We start from the raw sequence: 26,818 nt of genomic DNA on the forward strand, positions 1-26,818 counted from the left end.
CCGCATTGCTATAGACCTGGTAGGGCCCTTAGATAAGTTTGCCAGGGGTCACCAATACATCCTAGTAGTGCTTGATGATGCAACATGGTACCCCGAGGCAGTAAAATTGAGAAACTCCTCTGCCAGGAGTATAGCCCGAGAGCTGGTACATATCTTCTCCCGGACGGGCCTGCCAAAGGACATCCTGACAGACCAAGGAACTCCTTTCATGTTGAAGGTGATGAGAGAGTTGTGTAAGGCTCTCCAGATTACACAACTCAGGACGTCCGTGTACCATCCACAGACGGACGGCCTGGTGGAGAGGTTCAATAAAACCCTGAAGGCCATGCTTAAAAAGGTCGTGGAGAAGGATGGTCGAGACTGGGATTGCTTACTCCCCTACCTGCTATTCTCCGTTAGGGAAGTTCCCCAGGCCTCTACGGGGTTCTCACCCTTCGAGCTGCTTTATGAACGGCACCCTCAAGGACTGCTGGACGTTGCGAAGGAGACCTGGGAAGCCGAGGTAACACCCCACCGGAGGGTCATCGACCATGTGGCCCAGATGCAAGACCGGATTGCGAGGGTGATGCCGATTGTAAGAGAGAGCCCCCTTCAAGCCCAAGAGGCCCAGGCAAGGGTCTACAATCGGTCAGCGAGACTAAGGCAGTTTAGTCCTGGAGACCGGGTATTGGTGTTGATCCCTACGGTAGAAAGTAAATTCCTGGCTAAGTGGCAAGGGCCATATGAGGTGGTCGAAAAGTTGAGTGACGTCAACTACGAGGTCCACCAAGCAGGAAGAAGGAAGCCGTATCAGGTATACCACGTTAACCTGCTCAAACCTTGATGAGACAGGGAGCTGGTGGTAGCTACGTGCCTGGGGGCCCAACCTGAAGCTCGTATAGAGGATGTCACAGTGGCAGAGACACTGTCACCGGCCCAGAAGCAACACTGCCGAGAGCTGCTCCAGCGGAATCGGGACCGGTTTTCAGAGCTGCCAGGTTGTACGCGGGTGGTCGAACACGAAATATTGACAAAGCCGCATGTGAGGGTGAATCAAAGGCCGTATCGGATTCTGGAAGCCTGCCGTGAGGTGATCTCTAAAGAGGTGAAGAGAATGTTGAGCCAGGGCATCGAGGAGTCAAAAAGCGTCTGTTCCAGCCCCATTGTCCTGGTGCCTAAGCCGGATGGAGAGTGGCGGTTCTATAATGACTATCGAAAGCTGAATGAGGTGTCAAAATTTGACGCGTATCTGATGCCCCGCGTCAATTAGCTTATTGAGAGGCTAGGGTCAGACAGATATATCACCACCCTGGACCTAACGAAAGGGTACTGGCAGATTCTCTTGTCCCCAAGTGCCAAGGAGAAGGCGGCCTTCTCTACTCCTGACGGGTGCTTCCAGTACACCAGGATGCCGTTCGGTCTGTAGGGAGCACCAGCTACCTTCCAGAGGGCCATGGATCGGATACTAGACTCTCATAAAAAGTATGCTGCAGCCTACCTGGATGACATCGTAATCTTCAGCCCGGATTGGGGAAGTCACTTACAGAAGGTCCAGGCGGTACTGGATGCACTAAGGAAAGCAGGGTTTACAATAAACCCAAAGAAGTGCGTCATCGGGAAGGAAGAAGCAAAATACTTGGGCTACGTTGTCGGAAGGAGCGAAATAAAGCCGCAAGTAAAGAAGGTGGAGGCTATCCAAAACTGCCCACAACCAAACTCCAAGAAGCAAATTCATGCGTTTCTGGGAATTGTGGGGTATTATCATTTTATCCAAAATTTCACCATGATAGCCGCCCCCCTGACTGATCTTCTTAAGGGCACGAAGACATTAATGGCCAAGTGGTCCCCTGAAGCGGAGATGGCATTCCAGGAGTTGAAGCTCGCCTTATGTATGCAGCCAGTCTTAGTAGCACCTGACTTCACTAAGGAGTTTGTTGTTCAGACAGACGCCTCCGAGATCGGTTTGGGAGCCATGTTGTTCCAGGAAATAGATGTGGACGAACATCCAGTCCTATTCCTGAGTAGGAAACTCTCCTCCTGTGAAAAGAACTATGCCATCGTAGAGAAGGAGTGCCTGGCCATCAAATGGGCCATTGAAACCAGGGCCGGCGTCAGAGGCCGTCGCACCCGGGAAAGTGCTGGGGCCCTGAGCAGGCGGAGGCCCCACTTGCGGTCGGGCACCCCGCCGAGCTATGGGCAGAGGAGAGCAATGCCTGCGCCCGCCCTTCTCCCCCGCTTGCTCAGGGCCCCGGCAGCCGGATACTTACCTCTCCCCGTGCCTCTGCAGATCCGGTGTTTTACTGCTGTGCGCTCCCTGTGACGTCCCAGGACAGAGGGTGCGGTGACGTCTTTCCACCGCACCCTCCCCTGAGCAGTCACAGGCAACGCAGAGCGGGAAGACGCCGGCGACGCTGGAGTCCGGACCTGAGCAGCGACAGCAGGTGAGGAGGAGTGAGGTGAGTATTTTTTTTTTTTTTTTATTTATGGAAGCATGGGGCATTATATGGGGGGGGGGGGTGACATCCTGCATGTAATGTAAGAAGTGAAATCTTCGGCCTTGTACTATACCTATATTTCTCTGCGGTATCTGAGCATCATGAATCGTATGTGTTAAAGGGGCCCACTGAGACTCTTTCGCCCAGGGCCCACAAAAACCTGGAGCTGGGCCTGACTGAAACCCTAAGATACGGAGATTACGTAAGGAAATATATCGGGAGATTAGTTCAGAGATGTACGGTGGAGAGAGGTTGTGGATGGCTTTGTAGGTCAGTGTTAGTAGCTTGAACTGGATACGCTGGGCAATTGGGAGCCAGTGAATGGATTTGCAGAGGGGAGTAGAGGAGGAGTAGCGAGGAGAGAGATGAACTAGTCGCGCAGCAGAGTCAAGGATGGACTGGAGGGGTGCGAGAGAGCTAGCAGGTAGGCCACAGAGGAGGATGTTGCAGTAGTCGAGACGGGAGATGATAAGGGCATGCACAAGCAGTTTAGTAGATTGGGGGTTGAGGAAAGGACGGATTCTGTATATATCTCTTAGTTAACCCTTGGATCACCCGCATCTTGGGTTGTGTTATAATAGCCTTAAAATGTGACATTTCTAAAAGTCCCAAATGGTAAACTAGGCTAAAACATCTGTAAAGGGAAAACCACGTCCACATTGTCACACAAAAAGAGATGAATTTCTTTGAAAAAGCGCAAATAAACAATGACTCAGGCGCAAACATAAGTCCCTTTTTAGAACCATTTTTACTCAAGAAAAAAAAGAACAGAAATAATGATGAATAAGGGGACATTGCATCCACATCATGTTTTATAAGGGTGTAGAGACCTTCATACACCGGCTACATCTGGATGTGTTTTTGTGGATGTTTGATTACAACGCTGTATAGATTTAGTTTTTGGTGCTTCTTTGTAAGATACCAAAGTGTATGTTACCTGAAACGCTGCAGCACTTCTCTATGTGCAGAGCTAACTTTGGATTTATACAGAAATCACGAGAAAGCCGAATGAAGCCACAGCCTCTAGGTGTGTCAATCCTGCTGAAATAATCGATGTAAAGACTTTTGTGCCACAAATGACAAAAGTATTCTCGGAGTGATACCTTTATTGGCTAACCAGAAAAAAAATAAAAAAAAATATATATATATGCAAGCTTTCAGAGCACAGAGGCTCCTTCATCAGGCAAAATTACACATGAATTCATAAGACAAAAGGCACAGCATTTGAGAGATGTTACAACAAGACATTTGTTCATGAGGTGTAAGTTGTGATACCTCCTACAGATAAGTCAGGGAGATCAAATTAGTTTTTTTTGTTGCAAAATGAGAGGCCTTGGGAATGGTTAATTATCTGGAGGTGTGAATGTGTCCATGTAGTGAGTCATAAACCCAGGTGTTATATTTAGTCCTGTTGTCAGTGAATTGAATGTCCTTATCAATTTGAATTCCCAAATTGTTCTCTCTCTGTTGCCCTTGAAGTGACCTTTTAGTATTAAAACTTTTAGATCCTTCATACAGTGTCCCCGGCCAGAGAAATGTTTTCCCACAGGTGTATCCAGTTCATTCTTAATTGTGTGTCTGTGTAAATTCATTCTCGTTTGCAGCCTTTGCATAGTTTCTCCAATATAAACTCCTTCCGGGCACCTTGTACCTTGTATCATGTCACCACATTGGAGGATGTACATGAAAAGGCATTCATGATTTTGTAGTCCTGATTTATGTTAGGTATGCAGACTGTATTTGATAGTAATATGTGGGTACAAGTTTTGCATTTTTTGTTTTTACATGGGAATGAGAGGACACTTCTGACAACGAGAGTCCTCAAGTTAGGGGGCTGTTTGTAGGAGAGAAGTGGTAGTTCTGGGAATATTTCTTTCAGTTTGTGGTCTCTGTGGAATATGGGTTGGAGATCAGCACCAATTTTCTTAGGATGTTCATGTGGGGGTTATATGTGACCACAAGAGGTGCCCTGTTGTTGTCCTCCCTCTGTCTATAATCCAGGAGTCTGCTTCTTGGTATCCTTGTAGCTCTGTGGATCTGTTCATCTATTACCAGTGGATGGGATCCTTGTTGTAGGAATGTATTCCTCAGTGATAGTAGCTGCAGTTTTCTGTCCTTGCTGTCTGAACAGATTCCAATGTACCTCAGAGCTTGACTGTAGATGATGGATTTTTTTGTCTGTCTTGGATGAAAGCTGTTCCATTTAAGATATGCCGGACATCCTGTGGGCTTATGGTAAATCGATGTTTGTATGGTGTGGTCTTTGATGTATATGGTCGTGTCCAGAAAATGTATTTGGGATTTAGAGAAGTTGAGGGTGAGCTTGATGGCTGGGTGGAACCTGTGGAAGTTATTGTGGAAGGTGAGCAGATCATCTTTTGAGCCTGTTCAGATTATTAGCAGATTATCAATGCAGCGGTAGTATGCTAGAGGTTTAAGAGAGCAAGATGACAAAAACTCCTCCACTAGTTTAGCCATAAATAGGTTAGCATATTGTGGGGACATCTTGCTTCCCATGGCGCTGCCCATACATTGTTGGTATAAATTGTTCCCAAAGGAGAAATAATTATGATTGAGCACAAACCTGATGAATTGCAGAGTTGGTTCTGTGGCCAGATTGTTTTTTGTAGGAAATGTTTGCATGCTGCAATCCCATCCTCATGAGGAATGTTGGAGTAGAGAGACTCTACATCCATGGTGGCTAGTATTGTGTCCTCCGGAAGTGGGCTCAGGGCTGACAATTTGTAGAGAATATCCATGGTGTCTTGCATATAGCTGGGTGTGCGTCTCACCTTTGTATTGTACCTCCTGAAATAATGAAACTGTTACGGATCATAAATGTGGTCACAGCAACAACCCAAAAGATGGTGAATCTACCAAGCCATAACAAGAAATGTTCTCCCCTTCCTCATCTGTACCTTGCTTTCACCAGGAGTGGGGAACCTTTTTTCTGACAAGGGCTATTTATACCATCCTTCGGGGGCCGTACATATCACGCACTAACTGCCTACAAAGTACGTCCTGACGCTGGCGTTGGTGTCCGGATGTAATCTTTCCTGGAACGCACCTCGGCGTTCAGCAGTGTACACTATCTGTGATCACAAAGCAAGAAGAAATTAAAGGGCTGGCGGCAGTCAAAATACAGCTGATGGCCCAAACGCTGCGGGCACATTCCTGGGAGCCGGATAAAAGTGCGACAAGGGCCACAAGTGGCCCACGGGTCTGAGGTTCCCCACCCCTGGTGTACAGCAATCAAAGATTACACACATCAACACATACATACAGGATAAACTAATACATACAAATACAGATAAATTATAGACCATGAGAAATTTAAGAAAATAGTAAAGCACAGCACATACTGTACAATACAGCAAGCACTCCACATATCAAGAGTATGTAGATGGTGAGCCATCGCAGGCCGGGTCCTCTCCTCCTGGACCAGAAGATGACTCATTTTCACTCAAAATTATTGTAATTGTTTTGTTTTTTTGCTATGTATACCCCTTTTCACATGTTAAGCACCATGGAATAAATGGCGCTATAATAATAAATAATAATAATAATATTATTAATATGTAATCATCTGCAGTGCTACCAGTATCTTTGGACCCACACACACACTGAAATATTGCTGCTCACTTAGAAATCAGCAATGTTTAATTCTCATTGCAGAATATTATACAGTGATCAGGATTCTGCTCTCATACATAACACTGCCCGGCACTACATTCATCAGTAACATACATACACCCTACATAACACTGCCCGGCACTACAGTCATCAGTAACATACATACACCCTACATAACACTGCCCGGGTACTACATTCATCAGTAACATACATACACCCTACATAACACTGCCCGGTACTACATTCATCAGTAACATACATACACCCTACATAACACTGCCCGGTACTACAGTCATCAGTAACATACATACACCCTACATAACACTGCCCGGTACTACAGTCATCAGTAACATACATACACCCTACATAACACTGCCCGGTACTACATTCATCAGTAACATACATACACCCTACATAACACTGCCCGAGTACTACAGTCATCAGTAACATACATACACCCTACATAACACTGCCCGGTACTACATTCATCAGTAACATACATACACCCTACATAACACTGCCCGGTACTACATTCATCAGTAACATACATACACCCTACATAACACTGCCCGGTACTACATTCATCAGTAACATACATACACCCTACATAACACTGCCCGGTACTACATTCATCAGTAACATACATACACCCTACATAACACTGCCCGAGGACTACAGTCATCAGTAACATACATACACCCTACATAACACTGCCCGGTACTACAGTCATCAGTAACATACATACACCCTACATAACACTGCCCGGTACTACATTCATCAGTAACATACATACACCCTACATAACACTGCCCGAGTACTATAGTCATCAGTAACATACATACACCCTACATAACACTGCCCGGTACTACATTCATCAGTAACATACATACACCCTACATAACACTGCCCGGTACTACAGTCATCAGTAACATACATACACCCTACATAACACTGCCCGGTACTACATTCATCAGTAACATACATACACCCTACATAACACTGCCCGGCACTAGAGTCATCAGTAACATACATACACCCTACATAACACTGCCCGGTACTACAGTCATCAGTAACATACATACACCCTACATAACACTGCCCGGTACTACATTCATCAGTAACATACATACACCCTACATAACACTGCCCGAGTACTACAGTCATCAGTAACATACATACACCCTACATAACACTGCCCGGTACTACATTCATCAGTAACATACATACACCCTACATAACACTGCCCGGGTACTACATTCATCAGTAACATACATACACCCTACATAACACTGCCCGGCACTAGAGTCATCAGTAACATACATACACCCTACATAACACTGCCCGGCACTAGAGTCACCAGTAACATACATACTCCCTACATAACACTGCCCGGCACTACAGTCATCAGTAACATACATACACCCTACATAACACTGCCCGAGTACTACAGTCATCAGTAACATACATACACCCTACATAACACTGCCCGAGTACTACAGTCATCAGTAACATACATACACCCTACATAACACTGCCCGAGTACTACAGTCATCAGTAACATACATACACCCTACATAACACTGCCCGGTACTACATTCATCAGTAACATACATACACCCTACATAACACTGCCCGGGTACTACATTCATCAGTAACATACATACACCCTACATAACACTGCCCGGCACTAGAGTCATCAGTAACATACATACACCCTACATAACACTGCCCGGGTACTACATTCATCAGTAACATACATACACCCTACATAACACTGCCCGAGTACTACAGTCATCAGTAACATACATACACCCTACATAACACTGCCCGGCACTAGAGTCATCAGTAACATACATACACCCTACATAACACTGCCCGGGTACTACATTCATCAGTAACATACATACACCCTACATAACACTGCCCGGCACTAGAGTCATCAGTAACATACATACACCCTACATAACACTGCCCGGGTACTACACTCATCAGTAACATACATACACCCTACATAACACTGCCCGGCACTAGAGTCATCAGTAACATACATACACCCTACATAACACTGCCCGGGTACTACATTCATCAGTAACATACATACACCCTACATAACATTGCCCGGTACTACAGTCATCAGTAACATACATACACCCTACATAACACTGCCCAGTACTACATTCATCAGTAACATACATACACCCTACATAACACTGCCCGAGTACTACAGTCATCAGTAACATACATACACCCTACATAACACTGCCCGGCACTAGAGTCATCAGTAACATACATACACCCTACATAACACTGCCCGGGTACTACATTCATCAGTAACATACATACACCCTACATAACACTGCCCGGGTACTACACTCATCAGTAACATACATACACCCTACATAACACTGCCCGGCACTACAGTCATCAGTAACATACATACACCCTACATAACACTGCCCAGTACTACAGTCATCAGTAACATACATACACCCTACATAACACTGCCCGGGTACTACACTCATCAGTAACATACATACACCCTACATAACACTGCCCGGCACTAGAGTCATCAGTAACATACATACACCCTACATAACACTGCCCGGTACTACAGTCATCAGTAACATACATACACCCTACATAACACTGCCCGGTACTACAGTCATCAGTAACATACATACACCCTACATAACACTGCCCGGCACTACAGTCATCAGTAACATACATACACCCTACATAACACTGCCCGGTACTACAGTCATCAGTAACATACATACACCCTACATAACACTGCCAGGTACTACAGTCATCAGTAACATACATACACCCTACATAACACTGCCCGGCACTACAGTCATCAGTAACATACATACATCCTACATAACACTGCCCGGCACTACAGTCATCAGTAACATACATACACCCTACATAACACTGCCCGGCACTACAGTCATCAGTAACATACATACACCCTACATAACACTGCCCGAGTGCTACAGTCATCAGTAACATACATACACCCTACATAACACTGCCCGGCACTACAGTCATCAGTAACATACATACACCCTACATAACACTGCCCGGCACTACAGTCATCAGTAACATACATACACCCTACATAACACTGCCCGGCACTACAGTCATCAGTAACATACATGCACCCTACATAACACTGCCCGGCACTACAGTCATCAGTAACATACATACACCCTACATAACACTGCCCGGTACTACAGTCATCAGTAACATACATACACCCTACATAACACTGCCCGGTACTACAGTCATCAGTAACATAGATACACCCTACATAACACTGCCCGGTACTACAGTCATCAGTAACATACATACACCCTACATAACACTGCCCGGTACTACAGTCATCAGTAACATACATACACCCTACATAACACTGCCGGGCACTACAGTCATCAGTAACATACATACACCCTACATAACACTGCCCGGTACTACAGTCATCAGTAACATACATACACCCTACATAACACTGCCAGGTACTACAGTCATCAGTAACATACATACACCCTACATAAAACTGCCCGGCACTACAGTCATCAGTAACAAACATACACCCTACATAACACTGCCCGGTACTACAGTCATCAGTAACATACATACACCCTACATAACACTGCCAGGTACTACAGTCATCAGTAACATACATACACCCTACAAAACACTGCCGGGTACTACATTAATCAGTAACATACATACACCCTACATAACACTGCCCGGGTAGTACAGTCATCAGTAACATACATACACCCTACATAACACTGCCCGGGTACTACATTCATCAGTAACATACATACACCCTACATAACACTGCCCGGGTACTACAGTCATCAGTAACATACATACACCCTACATAACACTGCCAGGTACTACAGTCATCAGTAATATACATACACCCTACATAACACTGCCCGGTACTACAGTCATCTGTAATATACATACACCCTACATAACACTGCCCGGCACTACAGTCATCAGCAACATACATACACCCTACATAACACTGCCCGGTACTACAGTCATCAGTAACATACATACACCCTACATAACACTGCCAGGTACTACAGTCATCAGTAACATACATACACCCTACATAACACTGCCCGGCACTACAGTCATCAGTAACATACATACACCCTACATAACACTGCCCGGCACTACAGTCATCAGTAACATACATACACCCTACATAACACTGCCCGGCACTACAGTCATCAGTAACATACATACACCCTACATAACACTGCCCGAGTGCTACAGTCATCAGTAACATACATACACCCTATATAGCACTGCCCGGCACTACAGTCATCAGTAACATACATACACCCTACATAACACTGCCCGGCACTACAGTCATCAGTAACATACATACACCCTACATAACACTGCCCAGTACTACAGTCATCAGTAACATACATACACCCTACATAACACTGCCCGGGTACTACACTCATCAGTAACATACATACACCCTACATAACACTGCCCGGCACTAGAGTCATCAGTAACATACATACACCCTACATAACACTGCCAGGTACTACAGTCATCAGTAACATACATACACCCTACATAACACTGCCCGGGTACTACATTAATCAGTAACATACATACACCCTACATAACACTGCCCGGGTAGTACAGTCATCAGTAACATACATACACCCTACATAACACTGCCCGGGTACTACATTCATCAGTAACATACATACACCCTACATAACACTGCCCGGGTACTACAGTCATCAGTAACATACATACACCCTACATAACACTGCCAGGTACTACAGTCATCAGTAATATACATACACCCTACATAACACTGCCCGGGTACTACATTCATCAGTAACATACATACACCCTACATAACACTGCCCGGGTACTACAGTCATCAGTAACATACATACACCCTACATAACACTGCCAGGTACTACAGTCATCAGTAACATACATACACCCTACATAACACTGCCAGGTACTACAGTCATCAGTAATATACATACACCCTACATAACACTGCCCGGGTACTACAGTCATCAGTAATATACATACACCCTACATAACACTGCCCGGTACTACAGTCATCAGTAACATACATACACCCTACATAACACTGCCCGGTACTACAGTCATCTGTAATATACATACACCCTACATAACACTGCCCGGCACTACAGTCATCAGCAACATACATACACCCTACATAACACTGTCCGGTACTACAGTCATCAGCAACATACAAACACCCTACATAACACTGTCCGGCACTACAGCCATCAGTAACATACATACACCTTACATAACACTGCCCGGAACTACAGTCATCAGTAACATACATACATACACCCTACATAACACTGCCCGGTACTACAGTCATCAGTAACATACATACACCCTACATAACACTGCCCGGTACTACAGTCATCAGTAACATACATACACCCTACATAACACTGCCCGGTACTACAGTCATCAGTAACATACATACACCCTACATAACACTGCCCGGTACTACAGTCATCAGTAACACACATACACCCTACATAACACTGCCCGGTACTACAGTCATCTGTAATATACATACATCCTACATAACACTGCCCGGTACTACAGTCATCAGTAACATACATACACCCTACATACCACTGCCCGGTACTACAGTCATCAGTAACATACATACACCCTACATAACACTGCCCGGGTACTACAGTCATCAGTAACATACATACACCCTACATAACACTGCCCGGTACTACAGTCATCTGTAATATACATACACCCTACATACCAGTGCCCAGTACTACAGTCATCAGTAACATACATAAACCCTACATAACACTGCCCGGCACTAGAGTCATCAGTAACATACATACACCCTACATAACACTGCCCGGCACTACAGTCATCAGTAACATAGATACACCCTACATAACACTGCCCGGTACTACAGTCATCAGTAACATACATATACCCTACATAACACTGCCCGGTACTACAGTCACCAGTAACACACATACAGCCTACATAACACTGCCCGGCACCACAGTCACCAGTAACATATATACACCCTACATAACACTGCCCGGGTACTACATTCATCAGTAACATACATACACCCTACATAACACTGCCCGGGTACTACACTCATCAGTAACATACATACACCCTACATAACACTGCCCGGCACTAGAGTCATCAGTAACATACATACACCCTACATAACACTGCCCGGTACTACAGTCATCAGTAACATACATACACCCTACATAACACTGCCCGGGTACTACACTCATCAGTAACATACATACACCCTACATAACACTGCCCGGCACTAGAGTCATCAGTAACATACATACACCCTACATAACACTGCCCGGTACTACAGTCATCAGTAACATACATACACCCTACATAACACTGCCCGGTACTACAGTCATCAGTAACATACATACACCCTACATAACACTGCCCGGCACTACAGTCATCAGTAACATACATACACCCTATATAACACTGCCCGGTACTACAGTCATCAGTAACATACATACACCCTACATAACACTGCCAGGTACTACAGTCATCAGTAACATACATACACCCTACATATCACTGCCCGGCACTACAGTCATCAGTAACATACATACACCCTACATAACACTGCCCGGCACTACAGTCATCAGTAACATACATACACCCTACATAACACTGCCCGGCACTACAGTCATCAGTAACATACATACACCCTACATAACACTGCCCGGTACTACAGTCATCAGTAACATACATACTCCCTACATAACACTTCCAGGTATTACAGTCATCAGTAACATACATACACCCTACATAACACTGCCCGGTACTACAGTCATCAGTAACATACATACACCCTACATAACACTGCCCGGCACTACAGTCATCAGTAACATACATACACCCTACATAACAATGCCCGGTACTACAGTCATCAGTAACATACATACACCCTACATAACACTGCCAGGTACTACAGTCATCAGTAACATATATACACCCTACATAACACTGCCCGGGTACTACATTAATCAGTAACATACACACACCCTACATAACACTGCCCGGGTACTACAGTCATCAGTAACATACATACACCCTACATAACACTGCCAGGTACTACAGTCATCAGTAATATACATACACCCTACATAACACTGCCCGGTACTACAGTCATCTGTAATATACATACACCCTACATAACACTGCCCGGCACTACAGTCATCAGCAACATACATACACCCTACATAACACTGTCCGGCACTACAGTCATCAGCAACATACAAACGCCCTACATAACACTGTCCGGCACTACAGCCATCAGTAACATACATACACCTTACATAACACTGCCGGAACTACAGTCATCAGTAACATACATACACCCTACATAACACTGCCCGGTACTACAGTCATCAGTAACATACATACACCCTACATAACACTGCCCGGTACTACAGTCATCAGTAACATACATACACCCTACATAACACTGCCCGGTACTACAGTCATCAGTAACATACATACACCCTACATAACACTGCCCGGTACTACAGTCATCAGTAACACACATACACCCTACATAACACTGCCCGGTACTACAGTCATCTGTAATATACATACATCCTACATAACACTGCCCGGTACTACAGTGATCAGTAACATACATACACCCTACATAACACTGTCCGGTACTAAAGTCATCAGTAACATACATACACCCTACATAACACTGCCCAGTACTACAATCATCTGTAATATACATACACCCTACATAACACCGCCCGGGTACTACAGTCATCAGTAACATACATACACCCTACATAACACTGCCCGTCACTACAGTCATCAGTAACAAACATACACCCTACATAACACTGCCCGGTACTACAGTCATCTGTAATATACATACACCCTACATACCACTGCCCGGTACTACAGTCATCAGTAACATACATACACCCTACATAACACTGCCCGGGTACTACAGTCATCAGTAACATACATACACCCTACATAACACTGCCTGGGTACTACAGTCATCAGTAACATACATACACCCTACATAACACTGCCCGGTACTACAATCATCTGTAATATACATACACCCTACATAACACCGCCCGGGGACTACAGTCATCAGTAACATACATACATCCTACATAACACTGCCCGTCACTACAGTCAACAGTAACATACATACACCCTACATAACACTGCCCGGTACTACAGTCATCTGTAATATACATACACCCTACATACCACTGCCCGGTACTACAGTCATCAGTAACATACATACACCCTACATACCACTGCCCTTTACTACAGTCATCAGTAACATACATACACCCTACATAACATAGCCCGGCACTACAGTCATCAGTAACATACATACACCCTACATAACACTGCCCGGTACTACAGTCATCTGTAGTATACATACACCCTACATAACACGGCCCGGTACTACAGTCATTAGTAACATACATACACGCTACATAACACTGCCCGGGTACTACAGTCATCAGTACCATACATACACCCTACATAACACTGCACGATACTACAGTCATCTGTAACATACATACACCCTACATAACTCTGCACGGCACTACATTCATCAGTAACATACATACACCCTACATAACACTGCCCGGTACTACAGTCATCAGTAACATACATACACCCTACATAACACTGCTCGGTGCAACAGTCATCAGTAACATACATACACCCTACATAACACTGCCCGGTACTACAGTCATCAGTAACATACATACACCCTACATAACACAGCCAGGTACTACAGTCATCAGTAACATACATACACCCTACATAACACTGCCCGGGTACTACAGTCTTCAGTAACATACATAACACTGCCCGGTACTACAGTCATCAGTAACATACACACACCCTACATAACACTGCCCGGCACTACAGTCATCAGTAACATACATACACCCTACATAAAACTGCCCAACACTACAGTCATCAGTAACATACATATACCCTACATAACACTGCCCGGGTACTACAGTCATCAGTAACATACATACACCCTACATAACACTGCCCGGCACTACAGTCATCAGTAACATATATACACCCTACATAACACTGCCCGGCACTACAGTCATCAGTAACATACATACACCCTACATAACACTGCCCGGTACTACAGTCATCATTAACATACATACACCCTACATAACACTGCCCGGGTACTACAGTCATCAATAACATATAAACACCCTACATAACACTGCCCGGTAATACAGTCATCTGTAACATACATACACCCTACATAACACTGCCCGGTACTACAGTCATCAGTAACATACATACACCCTACATAACACTGCCCGGTACTACAGTCATCAGTAACATACATACACCCTACATAACACAGCCAGGTACTACAGTCATCAGTAACATACATACACCCTACATAACACTGCCAGGTACTACAGTCATCAGTAACATACACACACCCTACATAACACTTTCCGCTACTACAGTCATCAGTAACATACACACAGCCTACAAAACACTGCCCGGCACTACAGTCATCAGTAACATACATACACCCTACATAAAACTGCCCGGCACTACAGTCAACAGTAACATACATACACCCTACATAACACTACTCGGGTACTACAGTCATCAGTAACATACATACACCCTACATAACACTGCCCGGCACTACAGTCATCTGTAACATACATACACCCTACATAACACTGCACGGTACTACAGTCATCTGTAACATACATACACCCTACATAACACAGCACGGCACTACAGTCATCTGTAACATACATACACCCTACATAACACTGCCCGGCACTACAGTCATCTGTAACATACATACACCCTACATAACACAGCAAGGCACTACAGTCATCTGTAACATACATACACCCTACATAACACTGCCCGGGTACTAGAGTCATCAGTAACATACATAACACTGCCCGGTACTACAGTCATCAGTAACATACATACACCCTACATAACACAGCCAGGTACTACAGTCATCAGTAACATACATACACCCTACATAACACTGCCCGGTTCTACAGTCATCAGTAACATACACACACCCTACATAACACTGCCCGGTACAACAGTCACCTGTAAAATACATACACCCTACATAACACTGCCCGGGTACTACAGACATCAGTAACATACATACACCCTACATAACACTGCCCGGCACTACAGTCATCAGTAACATACATACACCCTACAAAACAATGCCCGAATACTACAGTCATTACTAACATAGATACACCCTACATAACACTGCCCGGGTACTACAGTCAAAAGTAACATATATACACCCTACATAACACTGCCCGGCAGTACAGTCATCAGTAACATACATACACCCTACATAACACTGCCCGGTACTACTGTCATCTGTAACATACAAACACCCTACTTAACACTGCCTGGGTACTACAGTCATCAGTAACATATACACACCCTACATAACACTGCCCGGCACTACAGTCATCAGTAACATATATACACCCTACATAACACTGCCCGGCACTACAGTCATCAGTAACATACATACACCCTACATAACACTGCACGGTACTACAGTCATCTGTAACATACATACACCCTACATAACACAGCACGGCACTACAGTCATCTGTAACATACATACACCCTACATAACACTGCCCGGCACTACAGTCATCTGTAACATACATACACCCTACATAACACAGCAAGGCACTACAGTCATCTGTAACATACATACACCCTACATAACACTGCCCGGGTACTAGAGTCATCAGTAACATACATAACACTGCCCGGTACTACAGTCATCAGTAACATACATACACCCTACATAACACAGCCAGGTACTACAGTCATCAGTAACATACATACACCCTACATAACACTGCCCGGTTCTACAGTCATCAGTAACATACACACACCCTACATAACACTGCCCGGTACAACAGTCACCTGTAAAATACATACACCCTACATAACACTGCCCGGGTACTACAGACATCAGTAACATACATACACCCTACATAACACTGCCCGGCACTACAGTCATCAGTAACATACATACACCCTACAAAACAATGCCCGAATACTACAGTCATTACTAACATAGATACACCCTACATAACACTGCCCGGGTACTACAGTCAAAAGTAACATATATACACCCTACATAACACTGCCCGGCAGTACAGTCATCAGTAACATACATACACCCTACATAACACTGCCCGGTACTACTGTCATCTGTAACATACAAACACCCTACTTAACACTGCCTGGGTACTACAGTCATCAGTAACATATACACACCCTACATAACACTGCCCGGCACTACAGTCATCAGTAACATATATACACCCTACATAACACTGCCCGGCACTACAGTCATCAGTATCATACATACACCCTACATAACACTGCCCGGTACTACAGTCATCATTAACATACATACACCCTACATAACACTGCCCGGGTACTACAGTCATCAATAACATATATACACCCTACATAACACTGCCCGGTACTACAGTCATCTGTAACATACATACACCCTACATAACACTGCCCGGTACTACAGTCATCAGTAACATACATACACCCTACATAACACTGCCCGGTACTAGTCATCAGTAACATACATACACCCTACATAACACAGCAAGGTACTACAGTCATCAGTAACATACATACACCCTACATAACACTGCCCGGGTACTACAGTCTTCAGTAACATACATAACACTGCCCGGTACTACAGTCATCAGTAACATACACACACCCTACATAACACTTTCCGCTACTACAGTCATCAGTAACATACACACACCCTACAAAACACTGACCGGCACTACAGTCATCAGTAACATACATACACCCTACATAAAACTGCCCGGCACTACAGTCATCAGTAACATACATACACCCTACATAACACTGCCCGGGTACTACAGTCATTAGTAACATACATACACCCTACATAACACTGCCTGGCACTACAGTCATCTGTAACATACATACACCCTACATAACACTGCACCGCACACACAGTCATCTGTAACATACATACACCCTACATAACACTGCCCGGGTACTACAGTCTTCAGTAACATACATAACACTGCCCGGTACTACAGTCATCAGTAACATACATACACCCTACATAACACTGCCCGGCACTACAGTCATCAGTAACATACATACACCCTACAAAACAATGCCCGAATACTACAGTCATTACTAACATAGATACACCCTACATAACATAGCCCGGCACTACAGTCATCAGTAACATACATACACCCTACATAACACTGCCCGATACTACAGTCATCAGTAACATACATACACCTTACATAACACTGCCCGAGTACTACAGTCATCAGTAACATACATACACCCTACATAACACTGCCCGGGTACTACTGTCATCTGTAACATACAAACACCCTACATAACACTGACCGGGTACTACAGTCATCTGTAACATACAAACACCCTATATAACACTGCCTGGGTACTACAGTTATCAGTAACAAATACACACCCTACATAACACTGCCCGGCACTACAGTCATCAGTAACACACATACACCCTACATAACACTGCCCGGTACTACAGTCATCAGTAACACACATACACCCTACATAACACTGCCCGGTACTACAGTCATCAGTAACATACATACACCCTACATAACACTGCCCGGGTACTACAGTCATTAGTAACATACACACACCCTACATAACACAGCCAGGTACTACAGTCATCAGTAACATACATACACCCTACATAACACTGCCCGGGTACTACAGTCTTCAGTAACATACACACACCCTACAAAACACTGCCCGGCACTACAGTCATCAGTGACGTACATACACCCTACATAAAAGTGCCCGGCACTACAGTCATCAGTAACATACATACACCCTACATAACACTGCCCGGGTACTACAGTCATCAGTAACATATATACACCCTACATAACACTGCCTGGCACTACAGTCATCAGTAACATACATACACCCTACATAACACTGCCCAGTACTACAGTCATCATTAACATACATACACCCTACATAACACTGCCCGGGTACTACAGTCATCAATAACATATATACACCCTACATAACACTGCCCGGTACTACAGTCATCAGTAACATACATACACCCTACATAACACTGCCAGGTACTACAGTCATCTGTAACATACATACACCCTACATAACACTGCACGGCACTACAGTCATCTGTAACATACATACACCCTACATAACACTGCCCGGCACTACAGTCATCTGTAACATACATACACCCTACATAACACTGCACGGCACTACAGTCATCTGTAACATACATACACGCTACATAACACTGCCCGGCACTACAGTCATCTGTAACATACATACACCCTACATAAGACTGCACGGCACTACATTCATCAGTAACATACATACACCCTACATAACACTGCCCGGCACTACAGTCATCAGTAACATACATACACCCTACATAACACTGCCCGGCACTACAGTCATCAGTAACATACATACACCCTACATAACACTGCCCGGCACTACAGTCATCAGTAACATACATACACCCTACATAACACTGCCCGGGTACTACAGTCATCAGTAACATACATAACACTGCCCGGTACTACAGTCATCAGTAACATACATACACCCTACATAACACTGCCCGGGTACTACAGTCATCAGTAACATACATAACACTGCCCGGTACTACAGTCATCAGTAACATACATACACCCTACATAACACAGCCAGGTACTACAGTCATCAGTAACATACATACACCATACATAACACTGCCCGGGTACAAGAGTCATCAGTAACATACATAACACTGCCCGGTACTACAGTCATCAGTAACATACATACACCCTACATAACACTACCCGGTACTACAGTAACCTGTAAAATACATACACCCTACATAACACTGCCCGGGTACTACAGTCATCAGTAACATACATACACCCTACATAACACTGCCCGGTACTACAGTCATCAGTAACATACATACACCCTACAAAACAATGCCCGAATACTACAGTCATTACTAACATAGATACACCCTACATAACACTGCCCGGGTGCTACAGTCAAAAGTAACATATATACACCCTACATAACACTGCCCGGCACTACAGTCATCAGTAACATACATACACCCTACATAACACTGCCCGGTACTACAGTCATCAGTAACATACATACACCCTACATAACACTGCCCGAGTACTACAGTCATCAGTAACATACATACACCCTACATAACACTGCCCGGGTACTACAGTCATCAGTAACATATATACACCCTACATAACACTGCCCGGCACTACAGTCATCTGTAACATACATACACCCTACATAACACTGCCCGGTAATACAGTCATCAGTAACATACATACACCCTACATAACACTGCCCAGTACCACAGTCATCAGTAACATACAAACACCCTACATAACACTGACCGGGTACTACAGTCATCTGTAACATACAAACACCCTACATAACACTGACCAGGTACTACAGTCATCAGTAACATATACACACCCTACATAACACTGCCCGGTACTACAGTCATCAGTAACACACATACACCCTACATAACACTGCCCGGGTGCTACAGTCATCAGTAACACACATACACCCTACATAACACTGCCCGGGTAATACAGTCATTAGTAACATACATACACCCTACAAAACACTGCCCGGTACTAAAGTCATTAGTAACATACATACACCCTACATAACACTGCCCGGGTACTACAGTAATTAGTAACACACATACACCCTACATAACACTGCCCGACACTGCAGTCATCAGTAACATACATACACCCTACATAACACTGCCCGGCACTACAGTCATCAGTAACATACATACACCCTACATAACACTGCCCGAGTACTACAGTCATCAGTAACATACATAACACTGCCCGGTACTACAGTCATCAGTAACATACACACACCCTACATAACACTGCCCGAGTACTACAGTCATCAGTAACATACACACACCCTACATAACACTGCTCGGTACAACAGTCATCAGTAACATACATACACCCTACATAACACTGCCCGAGTACTACAGTCTTCAGTAACATACATAACACTGCCCGGTACTACAGTCATCAGTAACATACACACACCCTACATAACACTTTCCGCTACTACAGTCTTCAGTAACATACACACACCCTACATAACACTGCCCGGTACTACAGTCATCAGTAACATACATACACCCTACATAACACTGCCCGAGTACTACAGTCATCAGTAACACACATACACCCTACATAACACTGCTCGGTACTACAGTCATCAGTAACATACATACACCCTACATAACACAGCCAGGTACTACAGTCATCAGTAACATACATACACCCTACATAACACTGCCCGAGTACTACAGTCTTCAGTAACATACACACACCCTACATAACACTGCCCGGCACTACAGTCATCAGTAACATACATACACCCTACATAAAACTGCCCGGCACTACAGTCATCAGTAACATACATACACCCTACATACGACTGCCCGGGTACTACAGTCATCAGTAACATACATACACCCTACATAACACTGCCCGGCACTACAGTCATCTGTAACATACATACACCCTACATAACACTGCACGGTACTACAGTCATCTGTAACATACATACACCCTACATAGCACTGCACGGCACTACATTCATCAGTAACATACATACACCCTACATAACACTGCCCGGCACTACAGTCATCAGTAACATACATACACCCTACATAACACTGCCCGGCACTACAGTCATCAGTAACATACATACACCCTACATAACACTGCACGGCACTACAGTCATCAGTAACATACATACACCCTACATAACACTGCCCGGCACTACAGTCATCAGTAACATACATACACCCTATATAACACTGCCCGGCACTACAGTCATCAGTATCATATATACACCCTACATAACACTGCACGGTACTACATTCATCAGTAACATACATACACCCTACATAACACTGCCCGGCACTACAGTCATCAGTAACATACATACACCCTACATAACACTGCCCGGGTACTACAGTCATCAGTAACATACATACACCCTACATAACACTGCCCGCTACTACAGTCATCTGTAACATAGATACACCCTACATAACACTGCCCGGTACTACAGTCATCAGTAACATACATAAACCCTACATAACACTGCCCGGTACTACAGTCATCAGTAACATACATACACCCTACATAACACTGCCCGGTACTACAGTCATCAGTAACATACATACACCCTACATAACACTGCCCGGTACTACAGTCATCAGTAACATACATACACCCTACATAACACTGCCCGGTACTACAGTCATCTGTAACATACATACACCCTACATAACACTGCCCGAGTACTACAGTCATCAGTAACATACATACACCCTACATAACACTGCCGGGTAATACAATCATCACTGATAAATATACACCTGCAAAGTACTCAGACTTTAAGGTTGCACTTCAGAAAGGCAGATTTTAATGAACTCAGAAAGAAGGTAGAAAAGGTCCAATGCCTCAATGTTCTAAAGGAGAGAAATATCCAAGAAGGATGGGAGATTTTGTGCAGTGAGAATTTAATTTAGCAATCAGTAACAATCTTGAAAAGTGGGAAGAATTGGAAGCATTTAAAGAGACCAGGATGGATGAACAGAGAACTTAAACACTTGCTAAAAAGGAAAAAAGAAATGTGTATCAAATGGAAAGAGGGGGCATATCAAAAGAAGAATATAATGCTGCCTACAGGTAATACTGGGCAAGCATAAGGGTGGGTGCACACGGTCAGTAAACACTGCGGTTTGGATGCAGCGCAAGTGAACTGCGTGCAATCTGCAGTGGCCAGATGTTAGAGCATAGTGGATGGGATTTCAAGAAATCCTATGCCCACGATGCGTCTCCATGCTCCTGCGGCCCACGCGCAGCGATGGCCATGCAGCGCGTCTTCACAGACCACAGCATGTGAATTTCTCTTGCGGAGATACTAGTCTCCACAAGAGAAAGTCTTGATCAGCTGAAAGAAAACCTTCAACTTATTGACTGGGACAAAGTTCTTAATCAAGGAAATACGAATAGTAAATGGGAAACCTTCAAAAGAATTCTGAATACTCAGTGCGAGAGGTATATACCGTATGGGAATAAAAGGGCCAGAAATAAGAGGAAACCAATATGGTTGAATAAGAACGTAAAAGGGGCGTTAAATAGCAAAAAAGAGGCATTCAAGAGATTAAAACAGGAAAACAGCAAGGAGGCATTAATGTGTTACAAGGAAAAAACGAGAACCTGCAAAAAACAAATAAAAATAGCAAAGGAGGAAACAGAGAGACGTATTGCTAGGGAAAGTAGATCAAATCCCAAACTGTTCTTTACGTATATAAATAGTAAAAGGATTAAATCGAATAATATTGGACCGATAAAAAGTGATGAAGGCAAAATCATAGAGAAAGATGAGGATAAAGCTAATCTATTAAATAAATTTTTTTCGTCAACTTTCACAAAGGAAAAAGAACTAACAGGCGAAATGAGAAGTGACAAACTTAATCCTCCACTAAGTATGACAAATCTAACCCAAGCTGGGGTACAGAAACGCCTCAGTAACATTAAAATAAACAAATCACCAGGACCTGATGGCATACACCCACGGGTACTAAGGGAACTAAGTAATGTGATAGACAGACCGTTATATCTTATATTTAAGGACTCTGTTGAGACTGGGTCTGTACCACTTGATTGGCGACAGGCGAATGTAGTGCCAATATTCAAAAAGGGAGCGAAAAGTGACGCCGGAAACTATCGGCCGGTGAGTCTGACGTCCGTTGTGGGCAAAATTTTTGAAGGCTTTATTAATGAGGCAATCATGGAGCATCTTGATGCTAATAATCTATTAACCCCGAACCAACATGGATTCATGAGGAATCGCTCCTGCCAAACAAACCTGATTGACTTCTACGAGGAGGTTAGCTCTCGAGTAAATCAGGGGGAACCAGTGGATGTCGTGTATCTCGACTTCTCAAAAGCGTTCGATAGCGTGCCACATAATAGGTTGGTATACAAAATGAGAATGATGGGGCTGGGGGAAAATGTCTGCAAGTGGGTAGCTAACTGGCTAAAGGATAGAAGGCAGAGGGTGGTTATAAATGGAATATACTCAGATTGGGTAAGCGTCACTAGTGGGGTACCACAGGGGTCTGTACTAGGCCCAATGTTATTTAATATCTTTATTAACGACATAGTCAACGGGATAAATAGTAAAATATCAATATTTGCAGATGACACAAAGTTATGTAAAACAATTACCGTATATTCCGGCGTATAAGACGACCTGGTGTATAAGACGACCCCCCTACTTTCCTGTTAAAATATAGAGTTTAGGATATATTCACCGTATAAGACTACCCCTTTTCCAACGCATACCAAACACCGGTAAAAATTAAAAAAAAACAGATTTGAATTTAACATGGTCCTTTTTTAATTTAAATTCTTATGACATGCAGGTATATAGCAGGAAAACTGTCACTCATAAACATATTAAAATAGGGGGGACCCCACGTCATTTTTTGGGGGGGTCCCCCATTCTAATAGCTAGTAAAGGCTAGGTATTCAGCTGGGGGCTGATATTAGTAGCCTGGGAAGCTCCGTGGGTATTACCCTCTTCCCAGACTTCAAACATCTGCCCCAGCCGTCTGCTTAACCTCCGCTAGAGACTATAATGATGGTGGTTCCCACGCCAATTTTCTTTTTAAAAAATCCTTTATTTTAACACTAAATGACAATTGAGGGGTTAATAAAGATGCAGTCCCTAAATTATTTTGTAATTAATTTTTCCCAAAAATGTTGACGTGGGGCTTCGCCATATTTTTGTGTCCAGCCAGGTACAGCAGGCAGGAACGGGCTGCACCCAACCACCAGCTGCCTATTTGTACCTGGCCGGACACAACAATATAGGGAAGCCCTTTTTTTTTTTAATTATTTCATGAAATAATTAAAAAAAAAAATACGTGGGGCTTCGCCCTATTTTTGTGTCCAGCCAGGTACAACTAGGCAGCTGGGGGCTGGAATCTGCAGCGCAGGGAGGCCCAAGCTTTCTGGCCCCCCCCCCGCTGCAAATTGCAGTCCGCAGCCACCCCGGAAAATGGCGCGTTCATAGAAGCGCCATCTTCTGGCGCTGTACCCAACTCATCCAGGGCCCTGGTGCGGTGGCTCACTGGGTAATAAAGGGGTTAGGGCCAGCTTGGCATTATCAGCTGGCCCTAAGCCCGAAATTCATGGGGTCACGCCAATATTAGACATGACCACCATGAATTTCTAGTAAAGTAATTAAAAAAAACACAACACCCAGAATAAAGTCCTTTAATTGAAATAAAGACACAATTTTTTAATGTTCTAAATTAAACCATACTTACCATCACGCCCATTCCAGCTGAAGCCAACGATCTCCTGCAATAAAAGTAAAATAATAAAGCAACCTCATCCTTACCTTTCCATGGTTCCCAGGACCGGTCCAGCTCTGCTACATTCACATGACAGGCTGGACCGCAGCAGAACGCTGCCGTTCAGCTTGCCATGCGGCAGACACTGAGAAGCGCAGGCATGCTTGTGCTCCTCAGTGTCTGACTGTGACGGCATCCAGATGAGCCGAGGTCATGTCCAATGAACTCAGCTCACCTCATGCACGTCACTGACAGCGTGGGAAAATTCTCCTGCTCCCCGCATACGCAGTAGAAGTTTCCCACGCTGTCAGTGACGGACGTCCAGGAGGTGAGCTGAGTTCATTGTCGGCTCATCTGGATGCCGTCACAGTCAGACACTGAGGAGCGCAAGCAAGCCTGCGCTTCTCAGTGTCTGCGGGATGACAGGCTGGATGGCAGCGTTCTGCTGCGGTCCAGCCTGTCATCTCGATGTAGCAGAGCTGGACCCGTCCTGGGAACCATGGAGAGGTAAGGATGAGGTTGCTTTATTATTTTTCTTTTATTGCAGGAGATCGTTGGCTTCAGCTGGAATGGGCGTGATGGTAAGTATGGTTTAATTTAGAACAATAAAGATTTGTGTCTTTATTTCAATTAAAGGACTTTATTCTGGGTGTTTGTGTTTTTTTTAACTTTGACTATGGGGTTAGTAATGGGGGTGTCTTATAGACGCCTCTCCATTACTAACCTGGGCTTGATGTCAGCTGGCATTATAAGCTGACATCAACCCCAGCCCTATTACCCCCTGCCACCGCTACAGGGCAGCGTGGAAGAGCGAGGCTAAGTGCCAGAATTGGCGCATCCTATGAATGCGCCATTTCTGGGGCGGCTGACGGCTGGTGTTTCTAGCCTGGGAGGGGGCCAATATTCATGGCTCCCTTCCTGGGCTATTAATATCAGCCTCCAGCTGTCTGCCTAGCCTTTGCTAGCTATTAAAATAGGGGGGACCCCACGTCATTTTTTTGGGATCCCCCATTTTAATAGCTAGTAAAGGCTAGGTATTCAGCTGGGGGCTGAT

The 26,818-nt window shown here is 44.3% G+C and overlaps 1 long non-coding RNA gene across 1 annotated transcript in view; it reads right to left on the bottom strand.

Moving 5' to 3' along the window:
* Window positions 1-3,358: 3,358 nt before the first annotated feature.
* The window catches only part of LOC141157146 (uncharacterized), a 32,659-nt gene continuing 9,199 nt past the window's right edge, over window positions 3,359-26,818 (bottom strand). The window contains exons 2-3 of the long non-coding RNA XR_012247748.1: window positions 5,059-5,282; window positions 3,359-4,815 (exon numbers count right to left, since the gene is read on the bottom strand). This is a non-coding gene — a long non-coding RNA (uncharacterized lncRNA). The remainder of the gene's footprint in view (window positions 4,816-5,058; window positions 5,283-26,818) is intronic.

This window comes from Phyllobates terribilis, unplaced genomic scaffold (assembly GCF_046119375.1).
Source record: "Phyllobates terribilis strain yellow unplaced genomic scaffold, ASM4611937v1 Scaffold_8__6_contigs__length_399053987, whole genome shotgun sequence".
Classification (NCBI taxonomy): Eukaryota; Metazoa; Chordata; class Amphibia; order Anura; family Dendrobatidae; genus Phyllobates; species Phyllobates terribilis.